Source organism: Lineus longissimus, chromosome 2 (genome assembly GCF_910592395.1).
Source record: "Lineus longissimus chromosome 2, tnLinLong1.2, whole genome shotgun sequence".
NCBI lineage: Eukaryota > Metazoa > Nemertea > Pilidiophora > Heteronemertea > Lineidae > Lineus > Lineus longissimus.
This window is the reverse complement of record NC_088309.1, coordinates 4,866,813-4,886,259: the sequence shown is the minus strand read 5'-3', so window position 1 is coordinate 4,886,259 and position 19,447 is coordinate 4,866,813. Positions and strand designations below refer to the sequence as shown.

At 40.7% G+C, this 19,447-nt stretch overlaps 1 long non-coding RNA gene across 2 annotated transcripts; it reads left to right on the top strand.

Annotated features, from left to right (window-relative positions):
- Positions 1-4,064: 4,064 nt before the first annotated feature.
- Positions 4,065-18,565, top strand: LOC135502911 (uncharacterized). Of its 2 annotated transcripts, none has more exons than XR_010449837.1 (8): positions 4,065-4,192; positions 8,143-8,197; positions 8,823-8,882; positions 9,615-10,296; positions 10,714-10,829; positions 12,340-12,582; positions 12,879-13,130; positions 16,623-18,565. It is a non-coding gene; the product is annotated as an uncharacterized LOC135502911 (long non-coding RNA). The 2 variants fall into 2 exon arrangements; XR_010449838.1 differs by lacking the exon at positions 4,065-4,192 and adding an exon at positions 7,193-7,280.
- Positions 18,566-19,447: the final 882 nt, after the last annotated feature.

Sequence of the window (19,447 nt, the reverse complement as noted above, 5' to 3'; positions counted from 1 at the left end):
GTAAAGGAAAAATATGTTCAGCTCAGTGTTTCTGTCAAGTGATTTCAATGATCTCCTCTTGCACTCATTTAACCATGGTGTTTCCCATGGCCACGTTTAACCGAGGCACGCTGTAAAGCCAAGTGGTCTACACGCAAGGCAAGTGGTCTACACTGTTAGGTTGGAGATTTCGTCAAAACAGGGCCGAATCAAAGTGTAACGATACCCTGGGGCGAATCGAAATGCATCAAACAACAATCTGCATCGCTGACAGAGATTATTTTTCTCTTTCCGCGAAGAAATCGTGCTGTGAACTGGCAAAATTCCGCAAAAGATTTTCCGTCAGCTAACTTTTCCGTACTATATATCCCCCCCCCACCCCCACCCCAACCCCCACCACCACCACCCGAGTCTTCTCGCTCACCAGCCCTGTTAACGAAAATGTATGTATGCAGAATGTGCACGGACCCTATCGCAGATTTAATTGCGTCCGGAGCCCGCTCCTGGCTCCCCTGCCGTTGGCCAGCCATACTACATAGTACGCACATGAAACGTCCACACAGGAGTAATGCAGCGAGAATTTGTACTGCATATAAGGGTCCTACCCAGTAAGTAAGTTCGGAGCAAAGAGACGCTGTGGCCGGCAACGGTCGGCAGTACCATGTTTGGGGTTCATGGAATAATTCGTCCCCCGTTCCCCCCCTAACAAGGGGGATAATTTCCACCTCACAATGAGGCAATTTTTAATTTTAAGTAATCGCGTAGTTCTACATTTTTAGCTCAGATGGCGCCAACTGAGGTCCTGTCAAAATCATTGGCCTACCTGAGGCTGATGAGGAAACTCACGAAACTCTACAGGGTGGCCCAGAAAGGTTTTGATCCCTTGCACAGTAGAATTCTATTGTGTGTGTCCATTGTGTGAGAGAAATTAATTCTGGGCCACCCTGTAGTACATGAACTTGTCACCCTGTTCAAAGATATCGGAGCGAAAGTGAAAAACGAGGACATTTCTGTTTTCCGCCGCAACGGGCCTGTGTATTTTACCGTCGCTCTATATTGTTACCCGCAGGAATGACTTTCGGCCAATAAGACAGTAGTGCACAATATCTTTTCTGGATGTGCACTCCCCTTCATTGCTCGCCATGTTGCCAGGGGGTATACCAAGTCTTTGCTGGATGTGCCATGCCCCTTCACTATGCGTACTCTGCATGTCTGATCTAGATGTGTACTCTCCCAACATAGTGCACCCTGTTTCTACAGGGTGGACCTTGTCTCCACGCTGAAGAAAACTGTGTCTCATTTTCACATGGTGAATACTGATCATTTTCATCAAGAGATTGCATGAAATCAGAACACCAGACCTGAAGAGACAGCAAATACTGCAAACAACCATACCATAACATGCTGCCACAACCTGACCTCATAATACAGCATATGCTGCCACAACCAGACCTCATAATACAGCATATGCTGTCACAACCAGCCCTGATAGACAAGAGACGCTGGCACAACCAGACCTGATGAGATTGCAGATACTGTCACAACCAGACCTGGCGAGATAACAATGCTGTTACACCCAGAGCCAAGGGCAGCACGAGCAGATCCATCTGAAAGCGGACCAATGAACGAACTCGATAGCAAAGATTACTTCGGAGCAATCCTCAACCGTTCATTTTTTGAAACATACTGAACCTGTAATGAGGTCAATAGGAACTAGAGGCCCAAGTCTAAGTGCCCTTTGGCCATGGGAATGATTAATCCGGTTTACCGTCTGAGAGATTTGAAAAGATGATGAGGTTTTTTTTCATTTTTATTATTCAGTATCGAATTACAGTCTGATTTACTGGTCAAAACACGCGATTCGGCAACTTCCAGTAAACGGAATTCGGGTCAGTCATCAACATGAGTCATCAAGTTTTTATTGTGTTTTTTAATCAGTTTAGGTAAAGATGAACCACTGGAAAGATTGTTGGAATAAACATAATAATGGCAACAATAAAATGAATAACTTTTTGAATAATAATGAAAAATTTTTGAGTACACTCTGAACCCATGCGAGAGGTGGACGGTGAACCGGATTAATCAATCCCATGCCCTTAGGCCCCCTACTGTTAACACAGTAGTTGCAGCCATCCTGAATCTAATGGCCTTATACTCTCTTTAAACTCAGCCCGGGTTAAATCTTGATATCAGATGCAAAAAACTTGGTGGTCAAAATGTACAGGCCCTGCATGATAAGCAATAAACAATCAAAGACATTTGTGAAGGACTCTATGATTTGAGGGACTATCTTTCACTTTACACCACCCATGCACTATGTACACAATGCGCAGCTATGTACGGTCTCATTAGGGAGGTTTTTTATATTCATGCGCGGCCAAGCCCTAACCGTAGTTCCTAAAATCATTCATTTCTTGGTCCTCACAGTATGCCAGTGTTGATTTGGTGTTTCGCCATTTCGCCTACAATCATTTCGCCTACAGCCATTTCGCCTACAATCATTTCGCCTACAGCCATTTCGCCTACAATTTACAATCATTTCGCCTATAACCATTTCGCCTACAGCCATTTCGCCTATAACCATTTCGCCTATTAGCCATTTCGCCTACTAGCCATTTCGCCTACTTGTCAATTCGCCTACTAGCCATTTTGCCTACTTGTCTTTTCGCCTACTAGCCATTTCGCCTACTTTTACTGCTATTTTTGTTTTTTTATGAATTGGAAGGACACCGGAAACTAGGACTTTCTGGATATTTGTATTGAACAGAGGTGGTTTGAGGCAAATTTTTAGCTGGCAGATAGGAGTACGGTCACTATACATTAGCAGAAAATTAGTTAGTTTGCTTTTGTTGTGTGACACACTTTATAGTGATCCAATTAATCCAGTAATTAATCCAGTAACCAAATTAGAGCTTGAACAACAACAAATTAGTGTATGATGATTGGGACTCTAAAAGGGAAATGGGATACAATCCTCTGCTACAGTAGGCCCACATAGGGCCAAACATATATTTTTGACAGATACCAAATAAATGTGGTGGATTTGCAAATCCTCTGCAACAGTAGGTATAAGGCCTGATAACTTATATTTTTTACTGATACTGGTATCAATGGAGGATTTAAAACAAATATATTCAGAATTATGTGAAATGGCATTTTCTGTATGTAGGCGAAATGGCAGTAGGCAAAATGGCGAGTAGGCGAAATAGCGGGTAGGCGAAATGGCAGGTTGGCTAAATGGCAAGTAGGCGAAATGAGAAATAGGCGAAATGGGAGGTAGGCGAAATGGCTGTAGGCGAAATGACGGCAGACGAAATGGCTGTAGGCGAAATGATTGTAGGCGAAATGGCGATAAACCGTTGATTTAGCAGTTGTTTTGGCAAAGACATGTTTTTTTGAGTTTTTAAAACCTGAAGCACTACTCAAATAGGCGGCTAACAAGAAACTACGCAATTTTACAGTTGTTGCCGACGTATGTGTACACTGAACTTTGGATGTGCGTCGGCCCCGTGTTAAAATGCCGTCCAGTGCCATTTGGTGCGTTTTTCGCTGATTTGTGCAAAATTCAACATACATGTATCTCAAAAATTCAAGGGTTGACCCTCGATTTTTTAAAATTTTTTTGTAGCGTAAGCTTCTTTCTTTCACGGGAGAATGGTCACTGTAAGAATTATTCAAGAAATGTATAATGTTTGGGGTTTTCAGTGATTCTCCGACCCAATTGGCAATATTGCCTTTTGGGATGGTGAACAGATCAGAGCTAGGAGCAAATGCGACGCTTATGATTTATTTAAGAAAATAAAATGCCTGATTTAACATCCTGCAGAATCAGGGGAATCGGGGGTTTCCAGTGATATACGACACAAATGGGTTTTCCTCATGCAATCACTTTTGAAACGCATTAACAGGACTTAAAAGTCCTGTTAATGGGGCACGGCATCATCGCGTACATTTGGGAAAAACTCCCTTACGAGACCTACGCCATGGTCATCCCCATCTATTTTAATAGACTTCAGCCCCAGTGACGTAGTTACGACAAATCCCAAAACGAGGCCGTACCACAGAATTGTGGGACGAAGGATGATCAGCCAACAAGCATAGCCAACAAGCATGGCTCCCGCACGCTGGAAGTGGGCTGGGTTTCACAATAAACTTTTAAGTGCTCATGAATAAACTGTTCAAAGTTCATTAGTTTGCAAGATAATAAACATAGGTACGTATAGAAATCTGTGAAGTATCATTATTTCGTGTTCACATGCCAGAAAAAATGAATCAAAATGGAATCACTGTTCAATGCACTGTTTGCACATGACATGACATATCACGTGCATGCATGCATGTCTACAGAGTAACAGACACTCGACAATATAGTATATAAATATAGGCTAGTGTAGAGTATTACTTTCACTGTACATAACATTGTAGCCTACTTCAGTGTAGGCCAACTGAAGTGCAAATGAACTGACTTTATCATACTGGAGGTGCACAAACAAAAACATGCCATGAGTCATGACCAAATCGTCCCCCCCCCCCAGTGAAACCGGACGGCATAATTATTTTGTGTGCTTGGCCTTACCGTACCCTGGCCCTGCGGCTGCCTCTCTCGGCATGCTCTTGCAAGTCACTCGCCCTCCCTGACCCTGTCATCAAACATCTCATCTTTATTTTCATTTTTCGTTTTAAATTGCTTGAATAAGCTTGTATATTTTTACTTAAGTCCACTGTACCCGTGGCCGCCATCATCAGAGTTTCAGTGTTGAGTGTACTATAAGTGATGTATTGATAAACGACTGTTCGAGTCTGCTTCATTCCTTTACTCCCTGGCGTGTGCCTTGACAGGCTCTATTTTTTGGCAGGTTAGGCATTTTCTTCTATAAAAAGACAAAATAAACTATTTGTATTCAACACAAAGTAGCTAGGCCCAAATGGTGTGTGACTGGGTCTGATGTCATTATCAGATCATGCACTGGCCTAGTCAAGTCACCGGGTGATTGATTTTATGTTCTCTTGTGGGTAGTGGGCCTAATGAGGTGGGCAGTATCATTTGCTCTGACCATGAAGTGACCGATGAGAAATGAGATGTCGGTAGGCCAATGGAACAGTACACAAAAGGCCGATACTAAACACGCCCACCGGCAAGCAGTAGGCCTATCATCTGTCTTTTTCATTCGCCATATACATTTAATACAAACCTTCTTTTCACAATTTGATTCCGAAATCGAACAAAAATTGATCACCAAGCTCTGTGTGAACGCGCCAAAGCTTTTGACTGAAGTGACAGGGCTCGAGACGTCGCATTGTGACGTCATGACGTCAGCAGACCCATCCTGACGTCGGAGCCGTGACGCGATCAGGCTGTGTCGGGAGTGACGCGCATGACGCGAAGACAAAATTGCCGCGCGGGCAAGCTGAATAACGTTAGATAAAACCAATAAACAGCGTTATTGGATGTTAGTTGGAAATTCAAAAATCGGGCTTCGTAAGGACACTTTCGGGACCCGTTAAATGCTACATGCAAAATCTGGGGTCGCCAGCCATTCGGTATGGGAGATATGAGCGCACAAACAAACAAACAAACACACAAACTTTTCTCGAATTTAGTAAGGACTCCATGGTAAACAAACATTGCCTGTGAAAAGCAGTGAAAAGGATCGTTTCAATATGGCCGAAATTTATTTTCACAGGGTGTCTATAGTGAATTATTGCGCTTTTCCGATGTTGACTCAAATTTGACCCAAGTAACAGCTCTCCACGTCCGCGCGCATTGAATCTTTCCACACGGAACAATGCACTATAGATTCGTGCACTTGATTGGGAACAACGTTTACGAAGACGTCGCATCACGTCACCATACAGTAATGTAAAACCGTCAGAGCTGCAATGCATCGTGACATGACGACAGCCAACACTACGTAAACGTTGTTCCCAATCAAGTGCATGGATCTATAGTAAAGCGGTTCCTGGAGGTAGGATCTATCGCTTGATGCTGATAATCGATTTTTCCGACGTCACGCTGATGGCGCTTGACTACCATGCAAATGTGATGAGAATTTGAAATGACGTCACGTCTTGATAATAATAACGGGGTGATGTGAACTCGGATCTTGGTGTGCAGGCAGGAAAGATCTTGAAACTTTGTACACAGGACCCTGCAGGTCAGGTGACCTCTGACACTGAATTTTGGTCCGATCTGATTCTTGACTTGGCCAATGGCCAGGTGGGCCATGCAACAGCGGAAACCTAAAAAAGTGTTATATTTCTCTCATGAGTTACTCGTTTTCGGTAAAAATTTTTATGGTAGGTTCTCCTACAAAGGATACATCACATATCCTACAAGTTTCTGATTTGACCTAATTTTCGAGGTCAGAGAGGTCAAATTGCATAAATTAGCCATTTGAGTGTAACTATGGCACGTTTCTTAACCGCTAAAGCTATGAACTTGAAAATCTGGTACTCATGACTCCCTACATCGTGTAACCTCGGACATCGAATTTCCATTTGATCTGATTCTCGACTTGACCACCAGGAGGCAAAAACTAAAAAACCTAAAAAGTGCAATATCTCGCTTATCAGTGACTTGTTTTTTCGATGATATTTTTATGGTAGGTACTCCAAGCAACGATACATCACATGTCATACCGACTTTGGTTTGACCTGTATACTGTACATAAAGAATGTTTTTTCACCGGGATGAATTCCTAACCACCAAATATCTAGACGGTGAGCACAATGGCCCCTGGCCGTTTCATTTATTCCATAAATTCAAAAAAAAATTAATAAGCGCGCAGCAGAAAAGCTGAAGGCTTTCTGAGAAGCGCTACTGCGGTTTAACATGTATGCGTATCCAGTAAGTTCACCACTTTTTACTACCAGTTTTCATTGCAAGAAACTGTTATAGGAAAAACTAGCAATTGTGCTGTCTGTTTAACACCCTGTGCGATTTTTCTGTAGATCCAGTCCATAATAATCAAATAAAAAAGTTATTCATTTATGGCTTATGGCCAATCCCATTACCATTCTATCTTGGCTCATTACATCTTACACCTTTGTTTGGTTATCTTAGGCAACAATAGACTCTGTCAACCTTGAAAGAAAGTTTGGGCATGTTACATAAAACCACTACCTGTCACATTTTATATTCCAATGCTTGATTCAAGCATGCAGTGCAGGCAGAACATTCGTTCTGGCAGGGTGCACATACATGGTTCTTCCAAAAAGAACTACATGTATCTCCAATTTTGACTAATTTCAACATTCTGAAATAGCAAAATTATCGTTGTATAGCATCAATGTTCTTAAAGGTGGGTATCACCGTGACTGAATCTTGACATTATCTCGTTTTACAGGCAAAAGAGATTTTGGAAGAAACCACAACTTTTCTTTGTTTTTTTGGTGGGAAAATGCACTGCCTTGTGACCCAATATGCAGGTTTCAATACAGAGATCACTTGCAGATCTGAGGACAATATATTCAAAAACTTTTAACCTGTTTATATGACTGAAGACGCTTTTGTTTAGAAATGAAGTGACTTTTTGAGAGGTATCTGGCCTATTTAATGTAATCCACGCTCGTTCCGCATAACAATGGCTTACTCGCATAGGAGACATCTATGGGCCAAAAAACAACTAAATTTTCAACCTGGTCTCCAATACTAAATTACTGCAATAGACTTGGCAATGTTGATCACCATTGACGACGCTTGGAGAATGATTTGGCAGCTGTGTGCGGGGTTGAAAGATTTTCCACTCAGGTGAAGGTCTTCGGCTAAGCTTTCGCACAATAGTATGCCCGTCGAGTTCTGATCAGTATTGATAATATTCCTGATTAACTTGAAAAGTGAATGTGGCTTTTAACAGTTTTAATTTTTATGGTGACTACTCAAAGATACAGATGTTTATCTGACCTCCTTTTCAAGGTCACAGAGGTCAAATGGGGTCAATTTACTTTTACTACTCTGGGTGTACATTGTATGTAGATAATATCCTACTCAAGAATTTCAAGAGATGAAAAAACAAGACAAAAGAAAGAAAGAAGTGCACATACGTCTAGGGAAACCCTGAATGAAAATGAGAAATTTATTTCAGCCATCATTTTTAGGTGCTAATTTCATGACTTCTTGTAGAATTGCTGTTATTATGTATCTGTGCCAATTTATCTTTACAGATGCTTCAAACCCTCTCGGCAATTGCAACTGAAGGATCTTCTATGATTTGCAAGGGTATGTATACCATTAGGTTATGACATGCCCGATCAGTCAATAGAGTGCCAAGCTGTCAAATGGCTAAATATACAGAAATTGTATGTGCATGCACAACATGACTCCACAACCTCTATGATATTCTGATTTGGGTTGAAAAGCTATTCAAATTTATCCCCACTGAATTGTGTTCAGTGAAAGCATGGGAATTAAATGATTTTCTAATAAGCTGAATGGAGAGAGACCTTCCCTCTCAGAACCCTTCTTTATCAGACTTTTACTGGTTCTAAGAAGGGGAAAACAGCTTGCTCAAATTGTTTATGCAATCTGGCCACCACAGAACTTTTTCATGGTGTCCACTTCTTGGTCAGAACAGAAGAATCCCACCTATCTGGTCATGCGTCAGGAGGCCATGTTTGAAGCTGTGATGCAATCTGATTGGTTCCTAATGTGGATATACCATGAACAACCCACATTTATTTCCATAAATACAAAGGAATAAGGTCAACCTCTGCCAAAGGAAGGCAAATAATTTAAAAATTGAGAGATATAATTCAACTATAATTTTTAGGAATTTAGTGTAAGTAATGATTATACTGTACTAGTAGTGCTGTAATTACACATTTGTGCCAATTTGTAATTTCAGATGACACAACCTTGTCGGCAATTGCATTCGAAGATTCTCGTTTGATTTCCAAGAAGAAGGGTAGGTATACTCGTCTGACTTGTCAAAAGAGGTGCCACTGTCAAATCTGTGTTATCGTTGGTAAAATAAACCTGTAACTTGACCCCCACAGGGCCTCAAGGCAGTGAAAAAAATTACAGACTAATAATCTGCGAGATATATGGAAAATGAATGAAACGATTTATTTTGGCGTAAAGAATGCACATTACGAAACACATCTAACTGTTATCCCCATTGCAACTTTATTATGCTAAGAGATCAAAGATATTAAAACTTTCAACTTATTCATATTTTGCATATTCAAAATAAAACATTTTTACCCAAAGAAATGTTTATAAAATGCAGTAATATACTCGGTGCAAACATCATATAGCCACTACTAAATCATATTTTGGTCATGTAATTAAAAGAAAATTAAATGAATTGACAGTGACACTTCTATCTGCAAATCGGGCAGTTATTCAAAAGGTGTAACCATAGTAAGATGTTGTGTGTGTGTGTGTGTGTGTGTCTGTGTGAGATGGGATTGAAAAAGGGTGTGGGAGGTCTTGGGGGGAGGAGGGACTCTAGTCACTGTAGTGAGTGCTGGAAGTGTGACTGTTGTGCTAGTTTTGTGGCTTTTGTTGTTTAGTTGTTAAGAGTAGTTATCGTAGTTATCTATCTAGTATAGTTGTTAGAGTAGTTATCGTAGTTATCTAGCTAGTGTAGTTGTTATTCGTGTTTCCTGCTTATCATCTATTTTAACCTATTCAGCTTTCAGTTGTCCAGGCCAGGCCAGGTGACCAATGACGATGATAGATCGGGTTCGATTCAAGCTATACGCTTGGTGTATTTGGTTATCGTGACTGGCGACTGAGTCTAACTCACGTCCAAAGCGCGGTGGCTGGGTCCCAGGCATGCTTGCCACTTTGTTCCACGGTCCTCATCTAAGTTTCGACGGTGATGACATGGACTTAGGTTCAAGGAACGTGATCCCCTTGAGTCATTGTGGTTGATTGATGGGGGCAATAAACGGTTGCGTGTCGCTAGTCATTCAATTGGTCCCCTTGTTTTAGAGTGTTGGCGGGATAAGTCTTGCGACTGTTAACAATAGTAAGCAATAGCCGGCCGGCGACCCCCTACCTGATCTCGAGGGGGATGGAATGACTGGGGTTCGAGGCCTGTTGTTAACCTGCGGAATTTCGTCGGACGAAATGTCAGGCGTGTCCGTGTGGGACTTGTGCTAAACCAGTTTAGTACATATGACGAAGACATTGGGCTCTTTGAATAACAACAGTGTCCTTGACCTCCTTGTGCCTCACAAAGCTAATAATATACACCCCCTGAAATCGACAAGACGGCGATGAAGAAGGAGAGCCGGCCTCCAGCTTGTCAGCCGAGAAGACACTGGATGGACCCCAAGGATATGTTGCTGCCAATGTTGGAGCCATACAGGGTAAGCATCACTTAGTCCTCAGTTACATCTGGATTAAAAGAAACATTACAAAGATGTTAAAATTACTCCAAAAAAAGTGAAATGTGTAGTATGGGCGTTAATACGTATCAAAACAGAGGGAATGCACACTAGCTTGTTCCTGTCTTGATTATCTTCTAATTACAAGAAAGAGCAGGGACATTCATCCGTGAAAGGCACGTTACTACAATACGCGGCAAGGATTGCACTTTTCAAATCGAATTGCATGCGCATTAGGCAAGTGTGGTGCAGCCATTTCGAAAGTGGTGTAGCCAATTCGTGTTCCGGAGAGTGCTCTCTGGAAAACAGTTTTAAATCAGATTCAGTGTGAACGCAGCATGCAGTAGAAACTCGTAGAAATTAGATAAACCCCTCAACAAAAAATATGATTCTTTTTAGGCAGCCCGAGCCAACATTGTACAAGGGCCACAAGGACAAGTGCCACAAGGACAAGGGACACAAGGACAAGGGACACAAGGATAAGGGACACAAAAGACGATGTTGCAGTCTACAGGGTGAGCATCACTTAGTCCTGGTTGATATTATATCTCCTCATGAAACAAACTTTCCAACCAGTCGTTAAGGAGGGAAAAAAAATATCATTTTTCATGTCTCCGCAATCTGGTGGCCAAGTCATGAACTTATATCCCCGAGTGAGACCACCTAAACGAGTGCTCAAGTAACAGCAAAATGGGCATCTTGATTAGTTGGACAAATCATGAGTTACATCTTATGTATGGTTATAAGCAATATCAGACATAAGCATGGATATAAAAAGAAGGGTTTAAAGGAGGATGCAAGCATTGGTAACTTTACTCTTTTATTCAAAATCCTCACTTACATTGTCACATGCTTGCAGTGACATTGTGGTCATTGTTATGTTATCAGTCAAAACCAAACAAACGTTGAGCGTTCTAACTTTTATAGAGGTAGCCAGCTTGAGAATTTTCTTCGTAGAACAAAGTTGGTTTTAAAGCTGAAATTTCGATCTGAACATTGACGACCAAAGAATAGAAGTCAATCAAAGAAAAATGATTAAAAAAAAAATAGAACTTGAAGGGCGTCATTGAAATTGATGTCAACTTATACTTAGGAATCATCCCAAATAGACTGAAGCCAAAAGAATTTGTTTCTTTCCTGTGAACCCTCTACCCCCTTATTATTACTAAAAACTGAAGACTCTGTCTTCAACAAATGAAATTGGCCAGGAATCATGACGATTTATGCCTGTCATTGTCAAAGAGTGTGGCTGATCAGCATTTTTCCACAGGAAAAAAACCGTCAACCAAAGACGTTTTAGAAAATGAAACGACCAGGGCCATTGTGCTGACCTGTCGACATGGAACAAAATGGACTCGTACATGATGGGTGCTTTGAATTCATTGATGATTTTTTAACCTTTGCCCCCTGGTGGCCACATTTGGAATCAAATCTGGACTGTAGTTTGTCGTTTTGGTGGGAAAATTTGCCAAGAGGCATCTTTTCCCCTTAGTAATTAATGTGGTGGCAATACGCTGAATAAAAATGGCCCTCTCCACATCGAACTTTGGTTAAGAGATGTGCTTTAGTGACATTCATTGACAACAGGGACATATAGAGCCCCAACTGATGCCAGTGCATAAGATTAAAATTGCAACATTGTTGATATCTCAAGATGTTGAAGTTGAAGTCCTGATGAAAAAAAGGCAAATTGATAGGACAGATTATGTTAATTTTGAACTAACATCAATGTATAGTTACGCCGCTCGTTAAAAATTCCAAGGAAGGCCTATCGAAATGTTACTCCAAGAATAGCTTGTCAACCGAAGTCGACTCCATTTGGCAAAGCACAAAAAACAGAAAATTTAGAAAAAAACCTGACCACTTTCATTGAAAACAGTAAAGCCGGAAAGTTTGGCAAAAACAAAACTTGACACTAAAAGTGATGACCATCTCCCCAAGTGAATAACAAATATTTAGTTTCTTTTGGCTTCAATCTTTGTAGAGAATACAGTGTATTGAATAAATGTTTTTACTGTTTTCTAGGCTATGCAGATGATTGGAGATGATGGCTGTTGAGTTGACCCAATGACTTCCACCACGATCTACGATGCGTACTGAAGCAAGAACGACTCTCAAAGACCCAGAAAGCAACAGATGCCAACACTTCGCCCCATGATAAGATACCTTCATACCCATCCATCAACAATTTGGGGAAGACAGCCTTATTGACCTTCATGGGGATCTTCCTGGCAGATGTTGTATGAGGAAGGATTCAAAGCGTATACAGTAAGATAAAGTGGTGTACATAAAATTCAATATTATGATTCGCCCTAAAGCTGTTTACCAGTGAAAAGATATTTCCTTTGCTCTGGGTTGTGTTTAATGGCATTCTGAAGATTGCGTCTGAAAAAAAGGCTGAGCTAATCTTCATTGCATTCCTGCAGTTAGGCACTACTGAACTAAAACCTCTTGAAAAAGCGTGGTCATAAATGTCTTTGGACAGACAAGCAGTAATTGCATCGAAATGGCTCAAGATTTAATGTTGGTAAACAATGGATTGACCTTGATATTTTGTTTTCCAGCCATGCTTGGATGAGGGCCTGAGAGTCGTGTAGATTCAATGGATGGAATCGTCTCGCTCAGGGATATCGGCGGTGGACACTTACATCGTGTGTCATTCGAATAGACATAATGACAATCGAAATGATGCTGTAAGGGGACTCTGATGACTCTAAGGACATAGAGCCCTTCTCGTTATGTAATGTGACGCCATATCCAGCAGCCACCATGGAGCCAGCTCATCTCTTACATATGGAAGGATGCCATCTCATACGGTAATAATATAAAAAAATATATTTCTACTTTCTATGTCATTGGATTGCTTTGGTGTAGCCTTTAGCCTTATTTAGGGATTGTGAACAATTAAAAACGTTGTAAAAGAGAAAACTTCTTAGATTGATCAGACCTCTGATATTGAGAAGTTTGCAGCTTATATCTGACCTCAAGGAGGGACAGATTTGTGTCTGTTGTTGATCTAAGCAGTGCTGAGAGTCCTGATGATATTTTTGGAAAGTTCACCACATTTGTAAAAATTACCAGAAATTTGATAATTTGAAGTAATATGATCCCTCCTTTGAAGTTTTCTCAAAATTTTCAGTGTTGTACATGATCCCTTTTGATCTTAAGAAATGTAGAAAAAACAATGCACCTTCACCGCATCATTTCTAATTGTCTGCAGACCGGTGAACCTGCCACTGCCAGCAATGAGAAGATTTAAGGGATTCTTCCGCTAACACAATAATGATATAACTATTTTTAGAGTTATCGCATCAAATCATGTATTTCAGGTTTAGAAAACATGCTATTTCACCGCCAACGTTATTTTTGGCTCCCCATAGGGGTCTATACAATACCACAGCGTCCGTCGTCTGTATCCTGTTTCAAAAACAGTGGCACATTTCTTAACTGCTAGAGCTATGAACTTGAAACTTTGTACACAGGACCCCTTGGTCAGGTGACCTCTGACAATGAATTTCGGTCCGATCTGATTCTTAACTTGGCCACCAGAGGGAACCTAAAAAGTGTGATATCTCTCTTATGAGTGACTCGCTTTTGATAAAAATTTTATGGTAGGGTGTCCAAGCAAGGATACATCACATATCATACAGGTTTTTGATTGACCTGATTTTCTAAGGTCACAGAGGTCAAATGGCGTAAATTGGCCGTTTGAGTGTTACTATGGCACGTTTCTTAACCGCAAAAGCTATGAACTTGAAATTTGTTACAAATGACTCCCGACGTCGTATAATCGCTGACACCGAATATGGTCTGATCTGATTCTCGACTTGGCCACCAGGGGACCAAAACTAAAAAAAGGTAAAAGGTGCAATATCTCGCTTATTAGTGATTTGTTTTCGATGATATTTTTGTGGCAGGTTCTCCTAGTAAGGATACATCACATATCCTATGGGTGTTTGATCGGACCTAGTTTTCAAGGTCACAGAATTGACCGTTTGAGTGTACCGCTAAAGCTATGAACTTGAAATTTGGTACACATGACTCCCTATCACATGTAACCTCTGACACTAATTTTTGATCCGATCTGATTCTTGACTTGGCCACCAGGAGGCCAAAACAAAAAAGGTAACAAGTGCAATATCTCGCTTATTAGTGACTTGTTTTCGATGATTTTTTTGTGGTAGGTACTCCAAGCAACGATACATCACATGTCATACCGACTTTGGTTTGACTTATACCATGTAGCATGTTTCTTAACCAGGATGAATTCCTAACAACCAAATATCTAGACGATGAGCACAATGGCCCCTGGCCGTTTCATTTCCCAATTGTAATTACACCAAACAAAACCATAAAAAATGGTAGCGTTAGTGTTAGCGGAATGATCTCTTATCGTCTCTAATGTAATTTCAAGGCCTAACTGCTGCTGCCATATGCGGTCCTTCAGTGCTTGCTCCGTAGACTGTGCAGGCCTTTCAATTGCATAGTTTTCATACCATTTGACGATGTAAGAGGCCGCCACATGTCCCCCTAAGTAGGTCTGAAAAAACTCAAAATGCGGGAAGGTAAAGTTTTCAAATCACTCTCCAGAAAGGGAAAAACTTTGCTGGCCATAGAAATTTTTCTGGATTTACAATGAAAACTGTAGTTGAAATTGATACTCGCCTGCAATGCAAGCTACAGCCATCATGGAGCGTCCGTCATCTTTCGTAGTGGCTGTCCGTCAGCAGGCCACGTTTCATAACTGCCTGGTCCATGAATCGGTCCATAAACTTCGCACTGGGCAAGATCTCCTTCCAGACCAAATTTTGCTTCGATCTAATTCTTAGTTTGGCCACCAAGGGGCAAAATTTGAAAACACAAAAAGCGGTCTAACTCTTAAGAAATAGTCAGATTCTCAAGAAATTTCTGTTGTGTGTGTAACTGAGAGAGAGACATAATGTATCAGAAGGGTTTTATATTTGATCTACTTTCAAGGTCACGGTGTCAAGGTTTGAAATTCCAATGTTTCGTCCTTTGGTAGGGCACATTTTGTAACCACTTGGCCCTTGAACATACTGTGTGGAGACGCTATTTAGCCGGTTGAAGGGCACCTGTACAAAAGGCCTATATTACGTGCAACAGGCCTATGTCAGCATGTGAAACAGATGCACCAAAACAGGCTAAATAGTGTCTACACAGTGTGCAACAAAAGGCAAGCTCTCCTTCCTGACTGAATTTTGGTTCCATTGGCCACGGGGAGGGGGAATGTAAAAAACACAAAACCAGCTACTTCTCCTTGACAATGGTCAAATTCTCGCTTCTTTGTATCTGATGATGAAACATATTTTTCCAGTCAGGCTTTGATTTGATTGACCTCCTTGTCAAGGTCACCAAGGTCAAAGAACTCAGAGATGAACACTTTTGTCCATCAGCAGGGCGAGTTTTGTAACCACTGAGTGGGGCCTTTGTCCTGAAACTATGCACAATAGGAAACATCTCCTTCCCAAGCAAATTTTTGGTCTAATATGGTTCTTAGGCTCACATGTCTGGCATTCAAACTTGAGGAAACCCCTCTCTATTCGTGAAAATCATCACTTGGCCACTGATGGCAAACTTTGATTACCTCTTCTTCTTGACATCACATGTCAAATAATGACCCTTGTAGGAACCCAGGTGAGCACATGGACCACTTCATGCAGTGTTGGAGATGTTCATTTGTGAGGTTAAGGTTTGAATGGTAACAAAAAACAACAACTTTTCTGACATATATATGATTACAGTCGCCTGAGGTATAGAATATTGCTCAAAAGTTCTTCTGTCACGCCCTACACTCCTGGGGCAGTCCATTGCTTCAATTCATCCTAATTGGATCCCGGATCCCATCTCTTGGATCTACTGATGTGTTTTCAGTATAAGCAACCAGATTTTCCGAGATTGGCTCATTTGATGACATTGTGGAAAGAAGAGCAGCTCATTGATGATGTAACATGGAACATTTGAATGCCCCCCTCCCCCCTCTAACCAACTGCAATTAATTTTAGGGCAACTCACTGAGTAACCTGTGCATTGGGCTGAGATTGCAAACAATTCCCCAATCATCAAATCTAATCATAAGTTTTGCAATTGCATTAGCGTACATTTTACATTTAAAATATTTTTTTCCCCTATGGTAACGAAATGGATGTCTATAAAGTTGTTGCTTTATTATTTCTGTACTGATCTTAACCTCACTATTGTGGAAACTAATGCATTCTAGTGCATCATATATTTTTCTGATGATGGTGTGCACCTACAAATATAATATTATGTTGTCTGTTTCTTTTCAGGAGATGCGCCATCCCACAGAAGGGAGGAGGATGTTGCTAAGCCAGCACATCTCTACCATGCTCCCGTCGCCGTCAAGGAGTTTTGTCACCATAGGCCTTACCCTTTTATTGCAATATCTGATTGAAAGGTGATTTGATAAAAATCCTGATAATTTATTTTCTGATTGCGATAAGGCAATTATTTGCCTTCTTTCGGGCAATGACAAACTCTTGCCATGGCTCAAAATCGTATAATTTTAAAGAAGAGTTAAGAAAATGGAGGGAGGGTGTAATAAGGTGACCAGGGGGAACCAGGGCCTATCACAAACCCAGAAATTATTTTCAAGCAAGATTGATAAGGAAAATCAAATTGTGGAGGGGATGATCTGGCTAACAGGACAGCCAACTGGGTATTAGTTGGTACCCAAACAAAACATTCACAATAGCCTAGGGTAAGGTACTTTGGGACCCAACCCGCTGCTTCAGATTTGTTTCAAGGAAAAAATATCTTTCTGCTTTAAAAATCACCTAATTCATCAGATATTGTATTTGATTATGTCCATCACATGAGACATGGGGTTCACATGACAATCGCTTTGCTCTAACCCCAGGCAAAGCGAATGAACATGTGTGTCTTGATGGAACTGTAGGCCTTTTTACTGTTTCTTGATCTCTTCAGTACCACAGAATCCACTGGCATTTAAACACCACCTGGGCCCAGGCGCCAAAGATCCTTCGTATCATTGGCTGGCTCAGTTGCTCAGTGTCTTTACTTTCATACTTGAGACAACTGACCAACAACACAAATTTAGTGAATTTTTATTTCCTCGTCACTTTTTTATCAATACCCGTGAACAAAAAAATCTCGGGATACAAAACATCTTTTCACCAATTTAACTGATAAGCTTTATCAATAAAACTATTGTTTTAAAATAGTCAATATTAAGATATTAAACTATTAAAATAGAAATGTGTCAATAAAACTATTGTTTTATTGAAACTTATCAGAAAAAGACTGGTTCTTGATCCTACCTATAGCGGTCTCACAGGAAAGAATTTTAGTCTTTTTCTTTGTTTCGATTCAAGAAGACTTTCATTGCAAGAGCATAATTATCATGTTCTGCAGGTTATGAAAGATATCATTTTGCCCCATCAAGAACATTTTTATTGGACTTGGTACTGAATGATTTGAGAAAAGTGTAACGTCAACTTGTAAGACGTTTTATATTGTCATATATGTTTGTAATTATATTTGTAATGCATGTAAATCTTGTAAGTAAAATAAAAGAGATCTAAGACTCAACTTGAAAAAAAAACCTGGCAGACCAACATTCAGTCTTGCCAGTTCAAAGCTACCTCTTTTGTCATGCAAATACATGTCACCTCTGCTCCTTTTGTCATGCTAACTGGCAGCCTCTGTCCAGTTCCTGGCCATGAGAAATGTGGTTCTTTTGTTATTCAAATTGGACCCTAAACCTGTTTAGTCATGGATTAATGAGAGCAGTGACCTAACCTATTGTTCGCTGAACATGGCTCTCCTGAAGTCATACACAATAGGTTTTAATACATGTACAATAGCTAAAAGTTGTATAGAATGTATAGGGACATGATAAATGCATGCAGAGGTTAAGTACCAGCTCATTGTTGGAATTATTGAGTCATCTCATGTAAGATCTCTATTCAGCAGTGTCTTTTTTGGACATTTTAAAGGAGGAGAACATGTGTGATAGTACAATTATCTCCATGTCTCGTCCTTTAATGGGCGTTGGAGTGGCACAGTGACTATGATCGATGTAATGTACATGTATGAAGTCATTATGGTCGGAAGCGCTGTGCCTGTCACCTGTGTGATGGAGTTTACGACTCACTCTAATTGCGTAGGTTTTCTCCCGTTGAAACGGTTTTCCTCCTACTTTTCGAGTTGCCATGCGAGGATAATTCTTGTAATGTGCAACAATAAATAATTGTCAAAAGAAAATGATTTAAATTTGCTTTTCTCCTTTACTTGCCTGGTGGTGCTGCGACACTTCAACTAGTATTGTTTTATATATGGTAATGCATTTAAACCAACAAACTGGTGACCCAATGATGGGATGTTCAGCGTATGATACACTGAATGGTTTATCACTAGTATGAATCCAAATCTATCAGATGACCACAATCGTTGTATGTACATTGAATTCACATTGAATGGTTTACGATCATTAGTGTGACTGTGAATCCATATTTCTCAGATCACCTAAATTACTTTCACATTGAATGGTTTTTCACCAGTATGACTATGAATTCATATCGCCAAGTTCAGATGGCCACAATCATTTGAGTTCACATTGAATGGTTTATCTTGTCAAGATGCTACAGCAGGTCCTGAGAATGAATAAACATTCAAAGACATTTGTGAAAGACTCCGATTTGAGGGACTAGCTTTCACTTTACACCACCCATGCACTGTGTACACAATGTGCAGGTGATGTACGCCGTGGTCATCCCCATCTCTTGATAAATGGAACCAGACTTGGGATCATTATGCTCATATCCTGTTGTGTTTAGTTTCCCACATTCTCCTCGCCTATTTTCTATACTGCGACAGCGTCTATTGGGTCAACTGCCATGATGGCATCATCCTAACTATATCCCCCCCCCCACCCCAACCTGAGTCTTCTTGCTCACCAGCCCTATTAACGAAGAGCTCCCTATCAAGGCTCGAGTCTTCCTCATATTATTTTTTTATGGCAAGGAATGTCTTCTGGACTATCAAGAATGACAACGGTTTCTGCTGGAAACTTTGCTGGACAGTTTAGAGACTGATATGTTCGCTGGCGTGGATTTGGGGTCCAACTATCAAT